This window comes from Myxine glutinosa, chromosome 1 (assembly GCF_964187855.1).
Source record: "Myxine glutinosa chromosome 1, kmMyxGlut1.1, whole genome shotgun sequence".
In the NCBI taxonomy this organism is placed as follows: Eukaryota; Metazoa; Chordata; class Myxini; order Myxiniformes; family Myxinidae; genus Myxine; species Myxine glutinosa.
In genome coordinates, this window is record NC_136261.1 from 91,922,123 (window position 1) to 91,941,147 (window position 19,025).

Here is a 19,025-nt window from a genome sequence, read left to right on the forward strand (position 1 = left end):
TCCCGCCTCTGGAACAAACTCCCTCACTCTCTTCAATCCCACTCCACCCTCCAGGTCTTTAAAACAGCTGTTCACCACCATCTCTTATCTTCCCCCATCCAAAACCTTGATCTTTTCTACCCCCGCTAATTTCACCCCAATTCCACTTTTTTGAAATACCAACTTCTGTCCTGGAAGTCCTTGGTGTCCTTGTGTTTTATACTTCTCCCTCCACCCCCCCCCCCTTCCCATGCCTCTTCCCCCCAAGCCCTCTCCCTTCCACACATCTCCCTGCTCTCAAATGTTGTGTTTGTGTGCTTCACCTTCTCTCCCCATCTTGTTTTCCGCTCCCGCTTTTTATATATTTTGTTTGTCTGGTTGATTTGTTTGTGAAGTAAATGTTAGCTCTTTCACGAGCCTCGATTCAGTATACAAAAAAAAAAAAAAAAAAAAATCCAAATCATAGATACTATCAATCGCTTCCATACTTGTATTTATATAGCATTAAAATCGTTGAAACCCTGACCCAAGTATTTTAATGATTTTTTGTCGTTCTTGTGAAGATAGTTGAGTTTTACCTTTTTTAATTTCTTTGATTGCTTATAATTTATGAGACTCCTTTTGAGCATCTTTTATACTCTTTATAGCACCCGCAACTGAGCCCACGGCTGAAGCAGTTGAACCAATTAGGTCTTTATGTTTAAGGATGGTTGAACCAATACCCATTAGAGTATCAATTATCCCATCTCCTTTATTTCTAAATTGATGTCCCACACCCCGTTGTCTCTTTGGTTTATAGTATCCTCTACCAATAAACATACCTTCACCCTTATAGTATGGTGAAAGGAACATCCCATCCCCTGTAATTATTTTATATTTTCCCAACTCGTGTTTTTTCACAATAACCATTATTTATTTATTGAAAAACTTAATGTAGGTGAATTGTGATGGATATAATTTCATCATTAAAGGATATCATACGATTATCTTGGTCGGTTATCCTAAAATTTACTCTGTATATGGTTTTTCCTGACACAGGTAAATATCTCGGTCGAAGACCTCAAGGGAAGGAAGAAGAAGAAGAATCAGAGCAAAAATGTTTAATAAAATCGATTATACACACACAGTGTGGAGCGAGGCTAGAGAATGTACCGCCAAACACGCAGCGGACAATTCCTCAAGACACTCGCTGAAAAATAAGTGGAAAGGCATTTCATTTATAGCAAAATATTAGACAAGAATCTGCGCTAAAGACATAGCAATACTGGGCCATAAGGACAACACCTCCCATTGTCCCGTCCTATAGAAGGCCAAATTTAGACAACAAGATGTAAGCATAATGATAGGCTAAGCCTTTCTGGCTTTTTATCTAAACATATCAGACCCGAGCGCAGGCCGAAGTAAATATTCTTATACACTAGGCTAAATGGTAGATGAATGATTGGATACACATGCTGAATACAATTACAATCTAGGATATGTAATGTCTATATTTCTTCCGAGGTGTTAGGTTACGTCCTTGCTTTAGGAGACATACTGAAACTACAAAGATATATAATTAATTATTCCCTTCGTGAAGGAGGCGTTTGGCGCCATGTTTTCCTGTACGTGGGTCGCGAGCATTTTATCTACTGTTTGGCACATAATTCAAGGATTTGTTTTACTGGGCTAAGGATCCACTCTGCACCTTGAGCCTCGAAACCACATTTTGTCCACTCGCCTCTGCCTGCAGCTGAGTTCAAATCAGTTTTCAGAAGCACGATATATAATTTCAGATGTTATGATCAATTGAGTCATGGGGTTTGAACCCTAATGGCTGACAGTTCCTTCCTTTGTCTTTACAAGACACCTCCTTGGAAAGACACCAAATTCATCAATTAGTTACATGCCAGGCACGACATAGCGTCACGTATGCTCAAAGAGAGATACCGGCCCTAACTGGCCGTCTAACATTCACCGCACAATTTGTTAGCCATAATTCGCGACGACGGCGCCTGGTTGAGAGATTGCTGCCGCCCGCCAGATTCCGAATCCACCCTCGTCACGGCGTAGGTGCGACCCGGTTGCCAGCCAGATTAAGGGGCCCTCTTTATGCAAGTGAGGTCCTCGCGAATCAGGGCAAACAATTGACGTTAAATGCCATCAAGCCCTTGTACATGTGATTTGCTGGGTGGTGTAAATAATTTTTTTTAAAGAACCTACACTTTCTAAATCACAGATATAATCATCCCAACTAAAATCATAATCATTATCAGAATCCCAAGCATCAATAGGTTCATCGATTACTCCATATACTCCTTCCTTTTCTGCCAACAACATATCCAAAACCACTTGATTCTGCATCACCATCGTTTGCATATGCATTAATTCGTTTTCCAATTGTAGTTCTACGATTCAGGTTTCGTTTCCAATTCGTTCCATTACTAATGTGAGACTATCTATTCGCCAATCATTCATAATACATAAGAGGCGTTAGCCAGTACACGCAAGGGGTTTTCCACACAAGTATCACAATCATCACAAACATCGATGCAGGCATTAGCCAGTAGCCAGTCCCCACAAGGGATTTTCAACACAAGTATCACAGTCATCACAGAAATCAATTAAAATTCTGAAGCGCTGGTCACATCCGCCTTGTTGAAGGACCCATTCAGGTCGACGGCCTCTGTGGTCAAGATCATGGTCTTCGGACGGCGGTTGCTTCATCGTCCATCCTGAAAAATACTTTCTTACACACACCATGATCAAATTCCTAGCCCCCCCGTCCTACCAATTGGCATTTAGTTACCCTCTCTCTTGGTTGGCTTATTCATAGCCGCATTTCCTGTGTCGTGTCTGGAAATTCGAATGCCATATTTACTTTCACCAATTTCCGAAAATACCTTCCTTTTAATCATCTTCCCTACATCTAATAATAATACATGATTTACCAACCATTTTCCCCCCCAGTGCAAGCCAACCCCTTGTATCACCTTCTTATCACGAAACAACAGTCCATAACTAACCACTTTTCTTTATTTCCTGTCTTTTCCATTAACTTTTATAACCTTTTCCCATACCTTCTTAGCAAACCTTGCAAAGTCACTTGTCATTGACAAATGATCCATCTAATTCGACTTTCCTTTATCATCTTCGCACTTTCCACGACATTCTTCTCACTTACTTTTAAACCTTTTCTTCAGACACAACCCACATGAGTTATGAATACAATTTCCCCTTTCAGGCACGTGTCTAGCCACTCACAAAGTGTCCATAAGACCACGTCATCATATTTCACACCTCAGCTCTCGAGACCACCCAGGGGTCCCTTGAGAGATGCATCCTAATGTTAATCAGCTCTCGAGAGCTCAATTTTGAACAGGGGTAAAACTAGCACTACTCAATTCCGCCGAGCAAGAGGCCAGAGCAGTATCACTCCCTCTGTGGTGGTGCGTTTGAGGTGTCTGTGTTTGTGGGTATGGCCAACTTACAATGTGTGGCATGTACCCAGGACGACTTGCCCTCACAAAACACCGCTGTTGGTGTGATCAGAAGAACTTGGTATGGCCCCGTCCATCTTGGTTCGAGCGCAGTCTTACGGGTGAAATGCTTCACCAGCACGTAATTTCCTGCCTCGAAGGTGTGGATAGGCTTGCTTGTTGGCTCCGGCAGGGCTTCCCGAACGCGTTCATGTATGCTGCGTGCCACATGGGACAAACCTACGCAAAACTTTAGAAGCATGTCATCCATGATAGGTAATTCAAGGGCTGCCATATCCACTGGCGCCGATACCGGCAAACTCATGGGCCGACCCATTAATATCTCGTGCGGAGAGAGACCAGTGGTGCGCCCTGGAGTGGAGCGCACGCTCATTAACGCTAGCGGAAGGGCCTCCGGCCACTTGAGGCCTGTCTCGTCGCAAATCTTTGCCAACTTACCTTTCAGTGTGCCATTCGTTCGTTCTACAAGTCCCGCCGATTGCGGGCAGTAAACACAGTGGAACGACTGTATCACTCCCAAGGCCTTTAACACGGCTTTAATGACGTCACCTGTGAAGTGCCCGCCCTGATCGGATGACACTTTCTGCGGGACACCGAATCGACATATAAAGTGCCGCAAAAGGCACTTGGCCACCGTTATAGCGTCAGCCTTGACGCATGGGTAGGCCTCTACCCACTTGGTGAACATGTCCACCACTACCAATACATGCTTAAAGGACATACAAGGCGGTAAATTGAAAAAATCGAACTGGATATGACAGAACGGCCCGACGGGAGCTGGGTGACCCGCGTTGTGGCGGCGTCTGGGGGGTGCCCCCCTATTGTGCCGTTGACATATAGCGCACGAGCGACAGACCATGGTAACCACAGCCGAAAGACCTGGTGCTGCCCAGGTGGAAGTGACCTGCCTCATCACCCCCCTATGGCACACATGGCCATTTTGATGCGCCATTCATGCCAACCATGGCAATAACGCTCGCGGTGCCACGGGTTTGTCATTAATCGTCCACATTTGTCCTTCTGCGGGGCGCTGAGCTCCCAATTTAATCCAATCTTGATGTTCTACATTTGAGGCCGCGGCTTGTAATTGTATTACATCGAATTCTGTAGGTGCGGATGTCGGAACGTCTGTCTGGGCAGTTACTTTAGCGCTCTGTTTGCGCGTAACTACTGGCATATTATACCCAATCTGTTGGTTTGCCGCTCGTGCTGCTGCTTCGTCGGCTCGGGCATTTCCACGGGCCACAGCGTCGTCTGTACGCTGGTGACCTCGGCATTTAACTACAGCTATTTCACGTGGAAGCATAATACTATGAAGCAGATTTCGCACTAGGTCCCCATTTTTAATGAGTGTTCCCGCTGAAGTGAGAAATCCTCTCATTTTCCATATGGCTCCTTTATCGTGGACCACTCCGTGTGCGTATGCCGAGTCTGTATAAATTGTCACTGCTTTTTCTTCGCTTACTTCGCACGCTCTCGTGAGTGCGTACAGTTCAGCTTGTTGTGCTGACCAGGTGGGCGGGAGGCGGCCGCTTTCGACCGTCTCTGTATCCGAGCATACTGCGTACCCAGATAACAGGGATCCGTCCCATGCCCGTTTGGCTGAGCCATCGACGTAATAGGTGTGATCGGCTTCGTGTAGCGGAGTGTCCTGTAGGTCTGGCCTTACTGTTGATATTAATTGCACCACGTCCGTACAAACGTGCGGGACTCCCTCCTCCTTTGTTGGCAAAAGTGTCGCTGGGTTGAGAACGGTACACCGCATCACCGTCACGTTGGGTGCCAAAATTAATGCTGTTTTGTATTGCATCAGTCGAGTGGCTGTGAGATGCTGTGTGTTTCGCTGTTGTAGTAGTGTATGAACGCAATGCGGTACCTGTAAAAGGACAGCATGTCCCATCACTATGTCGGCCGTCCGCTCAACTGCGTATCGAGCAGCCGCCATGGCTTGTAAACACAGCGGAAAGCCTTGTTCTACCGCATCAAGCTTTTTGCTGAAATAGGCTACCGGACGTTCCTTATCTCCATGAGTCTGAGTTAACACGCATTGCGCGAATCCCCCTACTGCATGGGTGAAAAGTGTGAAGGCCTTTTTATAATCGGGGAGGCCCAAGGTTGGGGCCGTGACCAGGGCTCGTTTGAGTCCTTCGTAGCAGCGTATTCGATTGTCCGTCCAGTTTACCATCCGTGGCTGGTCGTTTTTCGTCGCCTCATATAGAGGTTTTGCTAATAACGCATAGTCAATTATCCATGTACGACAGTACCCTGCCATTCCCAAAAATCGCAACACCTCCCTTTGTGTACGAGGCAATGGGGTTTCCATGATGGCCGTGACCCGGCTCGCGTTGAGCTCACGTCTCCCATGCGAAATTGCGTGTCCCAAGTATGTAACTATTTCCCGCACAAATTGCAATTTTTCCCGGCCTACTTTGTGGCCTTTCTCGGCTAGCGCATTTAACAGCGCTAGTGAATCCGTCTCGCAGGCTGCCTTGGATGGAGAGCAGATTAATAAGTCGTCGATGTACTGCAATAGTACCGAGCCGCCTTCCAATTGGACATCCGCGAGATCGCGGTGCAGCGCTCGTGAAAACAAGGTAGGGCTATTTGCGAAACCTTGCGGAAGCACTGTCCAGGTGAATTGTCTCCCCCTAAAGGTGAAAGCGAAGAGGTAATGGGACTCTGGAGCTATTGGCACTGAAAAGAAGGCGGAACACAAGTCTATGACTGTAAAATGTGTAGCATCTGGCGGAATGGAAGTCATCAAAACTTCTGCATTTGGTACAACCGGATGAATTCCCTGAATTATTTTATTAATCTCTCGTAAATCTTGCACAAAGCGCCACTTTCCTGTCATTGGTTTTGGCACTGGGAAAATGGGGGAGTTACATGGGCTGTTGGTTTCGATTATTATTCCTTGCTGCACGAGCGATTCTATCACCGGAAAAATGCCTGCGTCAGCCTCGTGCCGAAGTGGGTACTGCCGAACGTGTGGTAAAGGTAACCCTTCTTTAATTGGAATCACCAACGGGGGTGCATCCCTGATGCGTCCTACTTCATTCTCGTGTTGCGCCCATAGTGACGGGGTGACGGTATCGAGTAATCCATCTGAGTCCCCTGGAGTCGTGGGGACCGCCCTGACCATATGTGCCGCTTTGGGTGGCAGTTCCACCATCTCAAATCTAACTCGTCTGTCTTGAGGTGCCAAATTAATTATGAACCCTTCATTGTTGTTCAACACATGGACCGTTCGGTGTTCAACATTGTATCGACGCCTTACTGGCGTTTTCCGCAGTCGGTCCATCATCCATCCAATGCTCTCGGGTGGCCATCCTCTAGCGGTGCTAAGGGTAACATGCGCTTCCATCCCCTCGGTGTACTTAGCCTTTGTTCTCTGGCGCGGCGACAAGGTTACCGTAATCCCAATGCCCTCTCGGCCAATCCATATGTGTGATAATTGAAGATCAGAGGTTTCCCCTAAAGCTGCCGCAACCATGTCTAAATAATAATCATCGCTCCCAGTCGCATCATAACACGCGGTGCAGTGCGGCGGGTTGTATTTCAATTTTGTGGCTATGTGGTGTTCTTCTAGCCAATCACGAAGTTCTTGCGTTTGCGTGCCAATCGTGTCAATCACGTAGGTCCATGTTGCTAGAGCCCCTTCCTCCAATCGCCACCAATACACGGTGGGGCTGGCTCGCTGCAATGCCATCATTAACAAATCGCGGTTCGATTCTCTGACGTCGACGTATACACCTTCCTTGGTGCACGCAATGTCACAACCTAATCGACACAGCAAATCCCGTCCTAGTAAATTAGTTGGGGCAGTAGTGGTCATGAGAAATGCATGCTTAGCTTTTAGCGGTCCGAACATTACTCGGGCCTCTTTTGATACGGGGAGAGTTTCTAATTTTCCGGAAACGCCCTGGATTTGGACGCTTTTGTGTGTCGGTTTCAAAGTAGGTAGTTGTCCCTTATTGATACAACTGCGAGTCGCACCGGTATCCACTAAGAATTTTAGTGGTTGTCCATTTACATCTAACGTCACGGTCGGTTCCTCATCTGGGGTCATTGTTATCAATGGACATTCCTTTGGCGGCCCGCATTCGTCCCGTCAATAGGCGTTTCCATATGACGGTCTTTGCTGTCCCTGGGGTCTTCGTGGTCCCCTTGGACAATTTGGACAATCCCGTCTCCAGTGGCCCATTTGTCCACACTCAAAGCATGCCCCTCTCCCTGGGGGTCCCTGTCCTGGACCTCCCTGTTGGTTTTGTTGGTTTGGCCTTCGCCCCCCTTTATAGGGGGGTGGGCACCCTTGCCCTCCCCTTGGCATTTGTTGGACTGGGGCACAAGGCCCGTATGGCATGCCCGAATTGGGGGTAACCCATGGGGTGGGGCCCATATTTGAGGGTCCCCATTGCGGTGCCCATCCTGGCATGGGTATTTGTGGTGGCCAATAGGCCGGCGGGGGACCTAGCACAGAACATGGTGGAGCAGCCCACTGGGGTTGTTGAAGTTGTTGGGGTTGTCTCCACGTCTGATTCCCTGGCCCACTAGGCCCTTGTGGTTCCCGGGGTATTTGCATCACAGCTGCCTGCAGTGCCAGACCGAGTGTCTCGTCATCACTTGACCCACTCTCACTGTCACTTCCCATTATTTTTGCCCCCTTTTGTTTCTTCCTGCTCCCCATTGTTCTTGTTGTTTGTTGCTGGGCCAAATTTTCCCTTACTAACATCTGTAATATTTCTTCTTTAATTTCCTTTTTTTCCTCCGAAGAGGAGCCCGGACATTGTTCGAGTTTTGCACATAATTCATTGGTCCCCATTCCTTTCCAACCGAAAAGGACGGCATGCACTTGTTTTTTTAATGTGGGCCGAAGCCCTTCTACTAGGTAATTGTTCACCAGGGGAGCGGGTAGGTCCTCGACTTGGATTTAATCCTAACCCGCCCCATCGAGCTATCGCTTTTTCTATCCTCTCTCGGTAATCGCCGATAGTCTCTCCTGCTTTCTGTTTTATGTTCCCAATTTTTCCCCAATCTGGCCCGCCAGGTGGCGCGAGCGCATTGCCAATGTTGGTCAGGAGAAAATTTTTCAAAATGTCCCAATCGTTTCCGGTCATGGGTGGCATCCGAGCCATGGGGTCATCTACCGGCCATAATGAAAGGGTTTTAGCCTTTGTCCATACCTTTGGTGGCAATATAGATGCTCCCAAATGACAAATATCTCTCCAATCTGGGGCATCCTCTGTAATCCAGTGACGGAGCAATATTACTATATCCAAAGGTTGGTCGATCAACATTTCCTGAACCCTCTTTTGCATGGCCGTTAAATCAGATTCTTTCCAAGGTACCCGTTCCCTTACTGCCGCGCCGTTCACATCTATTCCCACGCATCGCATGGGGAACACTCCCTCTTTTTCTATCGCACGTTGCACTGGTGCCTGATACTCCACTAGTGAAGGGTATACTTTCTGACCTGGACCTATCGGGGGTGGAAATCCCGGGGTGTCTGTACTGCTATCTCCATCGTCCTCGACTTGAGGGGCTGATGGTTGTGGGGTCTTATGAACTCTAGGGGGCCTCCCAGTTGTTTCCCTTATAGCGCCCTGGTGTCGGGTACGTACTTTAGATCCTGGGACTGGACCGTGGGGGGAATAGGAAATAGGGATTTCATCTTCCTCATCCTGTTCCTTCTCATCGGAATTAATCCGGGCTACCATTAGCCTCTGACTTGTCTGCGCTGCGAGCGCCTTCATCTGTTTATCCTGTTTCTTTCGACCCTGTTTGCGCTCATCCTGGTATTTGCTCAACTCTCCTCGCAAACTCGCTTGTTTGGAGGCTGCCTGTCTCTTCAAGGCCTCCACCTTCCACCAACTATAGACCTTCCATGAATCAGGTGGGAGTCTCTTCTTCTTCTTCTCTAGGGCATCTAAAGCCCCATATAGTACATCCAACCTGTCTATTGCGAATGACCCTTCCTCTGGCCAAGGCCTATTCAAACTCTTGGTCAATACAGCCCATGCCTTGCTCGGTTGTAAAGCAGCATACCCATAATCTCTTTTCATATAAAACGCTGGAGTGTTCTTCAAAGGTTCTCCCTCCTTTCCTTTCCTATTACCCATTTTTCCTACCTTCTTGGGTTAATCCCTCCTGGTAGTCCTAAGATCGGGTCGCCCCCCGATCCCTAGCCTTAAACGCAGTTCTCACGCCGGAGTAACTTAACACCTATTCTATCACCCACATATGGGTCTACCTGCTTCCCACGCAGGAAGCTTACCTAAGGGATATCCCTCCTTATCTCGCGCGCCCTGTATAATCGATTTATTACCCACTGCTGCTCTGGGTTTAAATTAAATATGGTTCGGAATGCAAGCCTGGTAGTACAGCCGACAGAGGTCCACACGTCCAAAGCAAGGTAGGAGGCTTCAATTTCGATGTGCAAAATTGCTTACCCAAATTTGATGCCGGCAGGCCTCCTTCCAGACCTGGAATGTGAGGATCCACCTCGTCTGCACTCCTGGATGATCCCACTTCTGACACCAAAATCTCGGTCGAAGACCTCAAGGGAAGGAAGAAGAAGAAGAATCAGAGCAAAAATGTTTAATAAAATCGATTATACACACACAGTGTGGAGCGAGGCTAGAGAATGTACCGCCAAACACGCAGCGGACAATTCCTCAAGACACTCGCTGAAAAATAAGTGGAAAGGCATTTCATTTATAGCAAAATATTAGACAAGAATCTGCGCTAAAGACATAGCAATACTGGGCCATAAGGACAACACCTCCCATTGTCCCGTCCTATAGAAGGCCAAATTTAGACAACAAGATGTAAGCATAATGATAGGCTAAGCCTTTCTGGCTTTTTATCTAAACATATCAGACCCGAGCGCAGGCCGAAGTAAATATTCTTATACACTAGGCTAAATGGTAGATGAATGATTGGATACACATGCTGAATACAATTACAATCTAGGATATGTAATGTCTATATTTCTTCCGAGGTGTTAGGTTACGTCCTTGCTTTAGGAGACATACTGAAACTACAAAGATATATAATTAATTATTCCCTTCGTGAAGGAGGCGTTTGGCGCCATGTTTTCCTGTACGTGGGTCGCGAGCATTTTATCTACTGTTTGGCACATAATTCAAGGATTTGTTTTACTGGGCTAAGGATCCACTCTGCACCTTGAGCCTCGAAACCACATTTTGTCCACTCGCCTCTGCCTGCAGCTGAGTTCAAATCAGTTTTCAGAAGCACGATATATAATTTCAGATGTTATGATCAATTGAGTCATGGGGTTTGAACCCTAATGGCTGACAAATAGACAAGATTTTTTGGTTCCATATTAAATTTATAACCAATCGGGGTTGAGTATGCACTGAATGAAAATATTGTATTTGTTCTTATTCCATCGTTATAAGCACCATCAATCAAATCACAATGAATTAATACTGAATTTATACCGGAGGATATTTGAATGACATTATCACTGTAAGACATCCCGTTAGTTTCAATCTTTTTAGAAGAGAAACCCAATAGCTTTCTGAACGAATTTTCAATCGTGAAATCAACTTTATAATTATTTTTAAGTTTAATAGTTGATTTTGAAGTGTGTTTTTGAATATCTATGACAATATTTTTTGGTTCATCACCTTTTTCTTTCATAAGGCGAGAGACTTCTGAAGATATTTGAGAAATCTCGTAAGCACCGGGTGAAACGGTTATAGTTTTATATCCACTTCCTGGATTATAACTAAACTTGTTGTTTTTCTCTGTGATATTAAAACGGGTATTGTAAGTCTCCATTGACAACAAAGAAGCCTCATATTCTTTTGTGGGGTCAAGTTGTAGTGGGTAAGGGAATGAAGCTGTGTAATCACTCGTTGTGAAATTAAAACTAAGAATTGTGATTCTCATCTTATTTAATATCTAATAAAATATCTTTGTATTGACATTTATTAATTATTTTCATATTCATCAACTGATCTAAAATGGCGGATGCTTCATTAAAACAATTGTTGTTTCCAGCCTTCTTACTACCTAACAACAATAATAACCTATTAACTAATTGTGATGGGTCATTTGGAAGAAAACTAACACCCGAACCAAGCTTACTTAAAGCATCAATAATATGTTTCTCCTTCTCATTCTTCTTACTTTTACCAGCAACAGAAACTCCATAATCAAGTGCGTTTAGCAACTCAATATACTCTCTATCTTCCTCTCTTTCCATATCAAGCGGTTCATCAAAATAAGGTGAATTAGCATGTCCATCTTTTGCTAGAAGAAACATTAATGTTGGGGTTAATTCAACATTTGGTTGGTCAGAACTTAAGAACACCAATTTATCATTAAATATCAATAACTTTTCTTTCACAAGATGGAACTGTGCTGGTTCTTCTGTTGGAATGAGACCTGCTCTGGTTTTTGAACCCTTCAAATATTCATTGTTTTGAAGAGCTTCTACAATATAATTGGAAAGTTTATTTACCTTCTCAAGATGCCGAAATAATCCTTCATCATCATATTCTAATTCTCCAAGTTCTTGCTCTGTCATTTGACTAAAATATTTGAGCATTTGAAATTTTTTCGGAGTAAATTCTACCGTGGGAACTGTAGGTGAAATCGTTTGTTGAGTTTTTTAAAGTGGTTTAAAAAATTTCTCTTGTTTTCTTTCAAAGCCTTCTTCACCAGTTAGTTTCTGTCTCCTTTTCTTCTTTATGTCTTCCTGTTGCTTTACAACTTTTGAAACCAACTCTTGATGTTCTTTAAACTTTCTTACTCTTTCTTCGGTATTCATTTTCTGTATTTATTTATTGAAAAATATCATTTCGTATCTCATCTTGTTTCACAACAATATATTTATATTTTCCAATCGTGTGTTTCATATTATTTTCAAATTCCTTCTTACTACATAATGTAGAACAATTATCTCTCCAAAAATTATTTGTATCTATTGAATTTAACTTAAATAAAATAAAAGTATTAGCATTGTTTCTTATTAAGCGCCGAGGGAGTTGAAAATATGACTGACTAAGATAAATACAATTACAAGAAGAATGTCTCCCTCTTGTATAGTAGCAATCCATTACTGTTTGGTTTCTCTCATTAACACAATCATCAAAGATAACGAGGTTCTTTTTTGATTTATCTAAATCTTGAGGTGAAGGTATATCATCCGTATTATCACTGAGAATACAAGTTATGGGTTTTGGTTTTGATTTTGATTTCTGTGTATCACAAAATAATTGTATTATATCATCAATATTATAATCATTTAGTTTGTTTTGAAGTTTAAATAAACCGATAATGTCTTCCTTTTTAAGACCCGCATTAAAACCCTGTGAGAGTAGTTGATACTCGGGTTGAAAACTTGACTTTGTAAAAATTATTAAATTATCATAATCTAAAAAATTAGAACTAAGGAGCATCTTTAAAAGTAAACAGGTTTTTCCACATCCGCTTGAACCGACTATTAGACATCTCAATGAATTTGGAAGATTTTTATGGTTATTAAATTTTATCTTATTTTCCCAAACGGGTAAAAAATCATTCATTTATATATTTGGAAAACAAGTCATCTAACTTTTTTTGAGTTTTTTGAGAAACTCTATATTTTATCCTGAGTTCAGGTTTAATTTCAAAATAATCCATTATTTTGTTTATATAGTATCTTGTATTAACATTTCCATTAAAATTATTTTGAATAATAAATATCATTAAACCCTTATACATTTCCTCAATACAAATAGTCTCCTCCCTTGTAAGAAATGGTGTATTATCACCATAATACTTAACTTTCATCTCTCTTATTAATCTTGTAAAGTAATTCATTTTTGGTTCTAATTTAAAAGAGTTATATATTTTTCTATATTTTTTATTGTCATTAATTAAAATTAAATCACAGAAAATACATTGTTTATATGAACCCTCATTATTAAGCCCTATTCTACCACAATGGTGGCAGATTTCTAATTTATCATATGGAGAGTCTGGAAATTCTAAATATCCTTCAGAATTTATCATATTTATCAAGTAAAATTATACTTAAAACAAAGTGCCTTTTTTAGAGGCTTTTTTAAAGATGAAACTGTGCTTAAAGTAAAACACAAAAGACAAATTTCAATCAATCTCTACTTCGGTGGAAGATATAGAAAAATATGTCAAAGATGTTAAATTGAACAAAGATAAATATGGAAATTTTTGGATTAAACCCATAATGGAGAATAACATGTGTCCTTTTATTAAATTTACGGGACAATCTATGTTAATTAATAACTCTATTAAAGTAAATTTGACAAAAGTTTCTCCACTACTACTAACAATTTACTCAAAGCTTGAAAAGGTCATTGATAAAGAAGCTTTGAAAATGAATGATAAGACCATCAACGATTCTAGAGGAAACATTTGTATATTCTTTAATAGACCCAAAGATGTGGGTGAAATTAATAATATGAATATTAGTGGTGAACTATCATTCCGTACTCTGATTATTAGAGATTATTTGAAAATAACATTTAATGTAAAAAATATTGTGGTTATTAGTTCAAATGAAAGAAAATATACATAATGAAACGCAAAAGAAACTTACCACCTTTGAAACCTTTAAATATAAACAATAACACTGCGTGTAGTAAATGTGTGAACTTATTTGCGGACAATAGTGTCCTCACTGTCAGACAAAATGGTCACAGATGGTCACTTGAACCTTCAATGGTCACTTCATAGCACAGCTGTTGAACAGCCGTTTTGACTGTCAGTGATTAGCCAAGGGGTACGGGATGATTTTAATGAGCTGCACGTGATGTCTTGATATTGGCTTTAAAAAGGCCAGTGCAAAATGGGCATTTTGACTGAAACATTTGACCATTTTGACCAACTTCAAAAAGACTGAAAATGCAAAAGAAACTTACCACCTTTGAAACCTTTAAATATCAACAATAACACTGCGTGTAGTAAATGTGTGAACTTATTTTTGGACAATAGTGTCCTCACTGTCAGACAAAACGGTCACGGATGGTCACTTGAACCTTCAATGGTCACTTCATAGCACAGCTGTTGAACAGCCGTTTTGACTGTCAGTGATTAGCCAAGGGGTATGGGATGATTTTAATGAGCTGCACGTGATGTCTTGATATTGGCTTTAAAAAGTCCAGTGCAAAATGGGCATTTTGACCGAATAATTTGACCATTTTGACCATTTTGACCAACTTCAAAAAGACCGAAAACGCAAAAGAAACTTACCACTTGTTTGAAATGTAATAAAATTGTAACAGTTCAAAATAAAACAAACCAACAATTGCTAATTGAAACATTGGCATTTTATTGATGACACGTCAAGTTTTTGACCAAGATACACCATCTCATCAGTTTGTTTTACAGTACAGAACAGCACAGGGTGCAATGTCAGTCCCCTTTCAATAGCGTGTGTGGCCACCATTGTTTTGGATACAGGCAGTGCATCATCGGCGTATACTGCCTACCAGTTTTTGGATGGATTGCTGCTGGATTCTGTCCCACTCAGTCCTCAATGTCTGAAGCAGCTCTGCCGTGTCCTGGCCCTGCCAACTACGCGTCTCCCAAGCTCATCCCACTGGTGCTCTATGGGATTCAGGTCAGGGGAGAGCGCAGGCCACTGCATGGTGTTGATGTTCTCGCCTTGGAGAAATGCAGTGGTAAAGCGAGCAGCATGGGGACAAGCGTTGTCATGCTGAAAGGTTCTCAGTTCTGGGTGGTCTAGCAGGAATGGCAGCAGATGATGTCGCAGGATGTTATCTACATACCGCTGGGCGTTAAGATTCCCATCCACAACCACCAGTGGCGTCCTGTACCGGCCTGATATGGCGGCCCACACCATCACACTTGGGCCACCCCACCTGTTGGCTTGACGCACGCAACAATCGGCATATCGCTCGCCAGTTCTTCTCCAGACACGCTCACGCCCATCACGACTGTCCACACAGAACCTTTGTCAGCCATTAGGGTTCAAACCCCATGACTCAATTCATCATAACATCTGAAATTATATATCGTGCTTCTGAAAACTGATTTGAACTCAGCTGCAGGCAGAGGCGAGTGGACAAAATGTGGTTTCGAGGCTAGAGGTGCAGAGTGGATCCTTAGCCCAGTAAAAACAAGTCCTTGATTTATGTGCCAAACAGTAGATAATATGCTCGCGACCCACGTACAGAAAAACATGGCGCCAAACGCCTCCTTCACGAAGGGAATAATTAATTATATATCTTTGTAGTTTCAGTATGTCTCCTAAAGCAAGGACGTAACCTAACACCTCGGAAGAAATATAGACATTACATATACTTGATTGTAATTGTATTCAGCATGTGTATCCAATCATTCATCTACCATTTAGCCTAGTGTATGAGAATATTTTCTTCGGCCCGCGCTCGGGTCTGATATGTTTAGATAGAAAGCCAAAAACGCTCAGCTTATCCAATGCTTACATCGTTTTGTTTAAGTTTGGCCTTCTGTAAGAAGGGACAAATGGGAGGTGTTGTCTCTATGGCCCAGGTTTGCTTTGTCTTTAGCGCAGATTCTTGTCTAAAATTTTGCTATAAATGGAATGCCTTTTTGCTCATTCATCAGCGAGTGTCTTGAGGAATTGTCCGCTGCGTGTAGGCGGTACATTCTTGAGCCTCGCTCCACACGTGTGTATGTAATCGATTTTATTAAACATTGTTGCTCTTCTTCTTCTGATTCTTCTTCTTCTTCCTTCCCTTGAGGTCTTCGATCTCGACAATTTTGGTGGCAGCGGTGGGATTCATCCAGGTGTGCAGACGAGGTGGATCCTCACGTTCCAGGTCTGGAAGGAGGCCTGCCGGCATCAAATTTGGGTAAGCAATGTTGCACATCGAAATTGAAGCCTCCTACCTTGCTTTGGACGTGTGGACCTCTGTCGGCTGTACTACCAGGCTTGCATTCCGAACCATATTTAGTTTAACCCAGAGCAGCAGTGGGTAATAAATCGATTATACAGGGCGCGCGAGATAAGGAGGGATATCCCTTAGGTAAGCTTCCTGCGTGGGAAGCAGGTAGACCCATATGTGGGTGATAGAATAGGTGTTAAGTTACTCCGGCGTGAGAACTGCGTTTAAGGCTAGGGATCGGGGGGCGACCCGATCTTAGGACTACCAGGAGGGATTAACCCAAGAAGGTAGGAAAAATGGGTAATAGGAAAGGAAAGGAGGGAGAACCTTTGAAGAACACTCCAGCGTTTTATATGAAAAGAGATTATGGGTATGCTGCTTTGCAACCGAGCAAGGCATGGGCTGTATTGACCAAGAGTTTGAATAGGCCTTGGCCAGAGGAAGGGTCATTCGCAATAGACAGGTTGGATGTACTATATGGGGCTTTAGATGCCCTAGAGAAGAAGAAGAAGAGACTCCCACCTGATTCATGGAAGGTCTATAGTTGGTGGAAGGTGGAGGCCTTGAAGAGACAGGCAGCCTCCAAACAAGCGAGTTTGCGAGGAGAGTTGAGCAAATACCAGGATGAGCGCAAACAGGGTCGAAAGAAACAGGATAAACAGATGAAGGCGCTCGCAGCGCAGACAAGTCAGAGGCTAATGGTAGCCCGGATTAATTCCGATGAGAAGGAACAGGATGAGGAAGATGAAATCCCTATTTCCTATTCCCCCCACGGTCCAGTCCCAGGATCTAAAGTACGTACCCGACACCAGGGCGCTATAAGGGAAACAACTGGGAGGCCCCCTAGAGTTCATAAGACCCCACAACCATCAGCCCCTCAAGTCGAGGACGATGGAGATAGCAGCACAGACACCCTGGGATTTCCACCCCCGATAGGTCCAGGTCAGAAAGTATACCCTTCACTAGTGGAGTATCAGGCACCAGTGCAACGTGCGATAGAAAAAGAGGGAGTGTTCCCCATGCGATGCGTGGGAATAGATGCGAACGGCGCGGCAGTAAGGGAACGGGTACCTTGGAAAGAATCTGATTTAACGGCCATGCAAAAGAGGGTTCAGGAAATGTTGATCGACCAACCTTTGGATATAGTAATATTGCTCCGTCACTGGATTACAGAGGATGCCCCAGATTGGAGAGATATTTGTCATTTGGGAGCATCTATATTGCCACCAAAGGTATGGACAAAGGCTAAAACCCTTTCATTATGGCCGGTAGATGACCCCATGGCTCGGATGCCACCCATGACCGGAAACGATTGGGACATTTTGAAAAATTTTCTCCTGACCAACATTGGCAATGCGCTCGCGCCACCTGGAGGGCCAGATTGGGGAAAAATTGGGAACATAAAACAGAAAGCAGGAGAGACTATCGGCGATTACCGAGAGAGGATAGAAAAAGCGATAGCTCGATGGGGCGGGTTAGGATTAATCCAAGTCGAGGACCTACCCGCTCCCCTGGTGAACAATTACCTAGTAGAAGGGCTTCGGCCCGCATTAAAAAAACAAGTGCATGCTGTCCTTTTCGGTTGGAAAGGAATGGGGACCAATGAATTATGTGCAAAACTCGAACAATGTCCGGGCTCCTCCTCGGAGGAAAAAAAGGAAATTAAAGAGGAAATATTGCAGATGTTAGTAAGGGAAAATTTGGCCCAGCAACAAATAACAAGAACAATGGGGAGCAAGAGGAAAACAAAAGGGGGCAAAAATAATGGGAAGTGACAGTGAGAGTGGGTCAAGTGATGACGAGACACTCGGTCTGGCACTGCAGGCAGCTGTGATGCAAATACCCCGGGAACCACAAGGGCCTAGTGGGCCAGGGAATCAGACGTGGAGACAACCCCAACAACTTCAACAACCCCAGTGGGCTGCTCCACCATGTTCTGTGCTAGGTCCCCCGCCGGCCTATTGGCCACCACAAACACCCATGCCAGGATGGGCACCGCAATGGGGACCCTCAAATATGGGCCCCACCCCATGGGTTACCCCCAATTCGGGCATGCCATACGGGCCTTGTGCCCCAGTCCAACAAATGCCAAGGGGAGGGCAAGGGTGCCCACCCCCCTATAAAGGGGGGCGAAGGCCAAACCAACAAAACCAACAGGGAGGTCCAGGACAGGGACCCCCAGGGAGAGGGGCATGCTTTGAGTGTGGACAAATGGGCCACTGGAGACGGGATTGTCCAAATTGTCCAAGGGGACCACGAAGACCCCAGGGACAGCAAAGACCCTCATATGGAAACGCCTATTGACGGGACGAATGCGGGCCGCCAAAGGAATGTCCATTGATAACAATGACCCCAGATGAGGAACCGACCGTGACGTTAGATGTAAATGGACAACCACTAAAATTCTTAGTGGATACCGGTGCGACTCGCAGTTGTATCAATAAGGGACAACTACCTACTTTGAAACCGACACACAAAAGCGTCCAAATCCAGGGCGTTTCAGGAAAATTAGAAACTCTCCCCGTATCAAAAGAGGCCCGAGTGATGTTCGGACCGCCAAAAGCTAAGCATGCATTTCTCATGACCACTACTGCCCCAACTAATTTACTAGGACGGGATTTGTTGTGTCGATTAGGTTGTGACATTGCGTGCACCAAGGAAGGTGTATACGTCGACGTCAGAG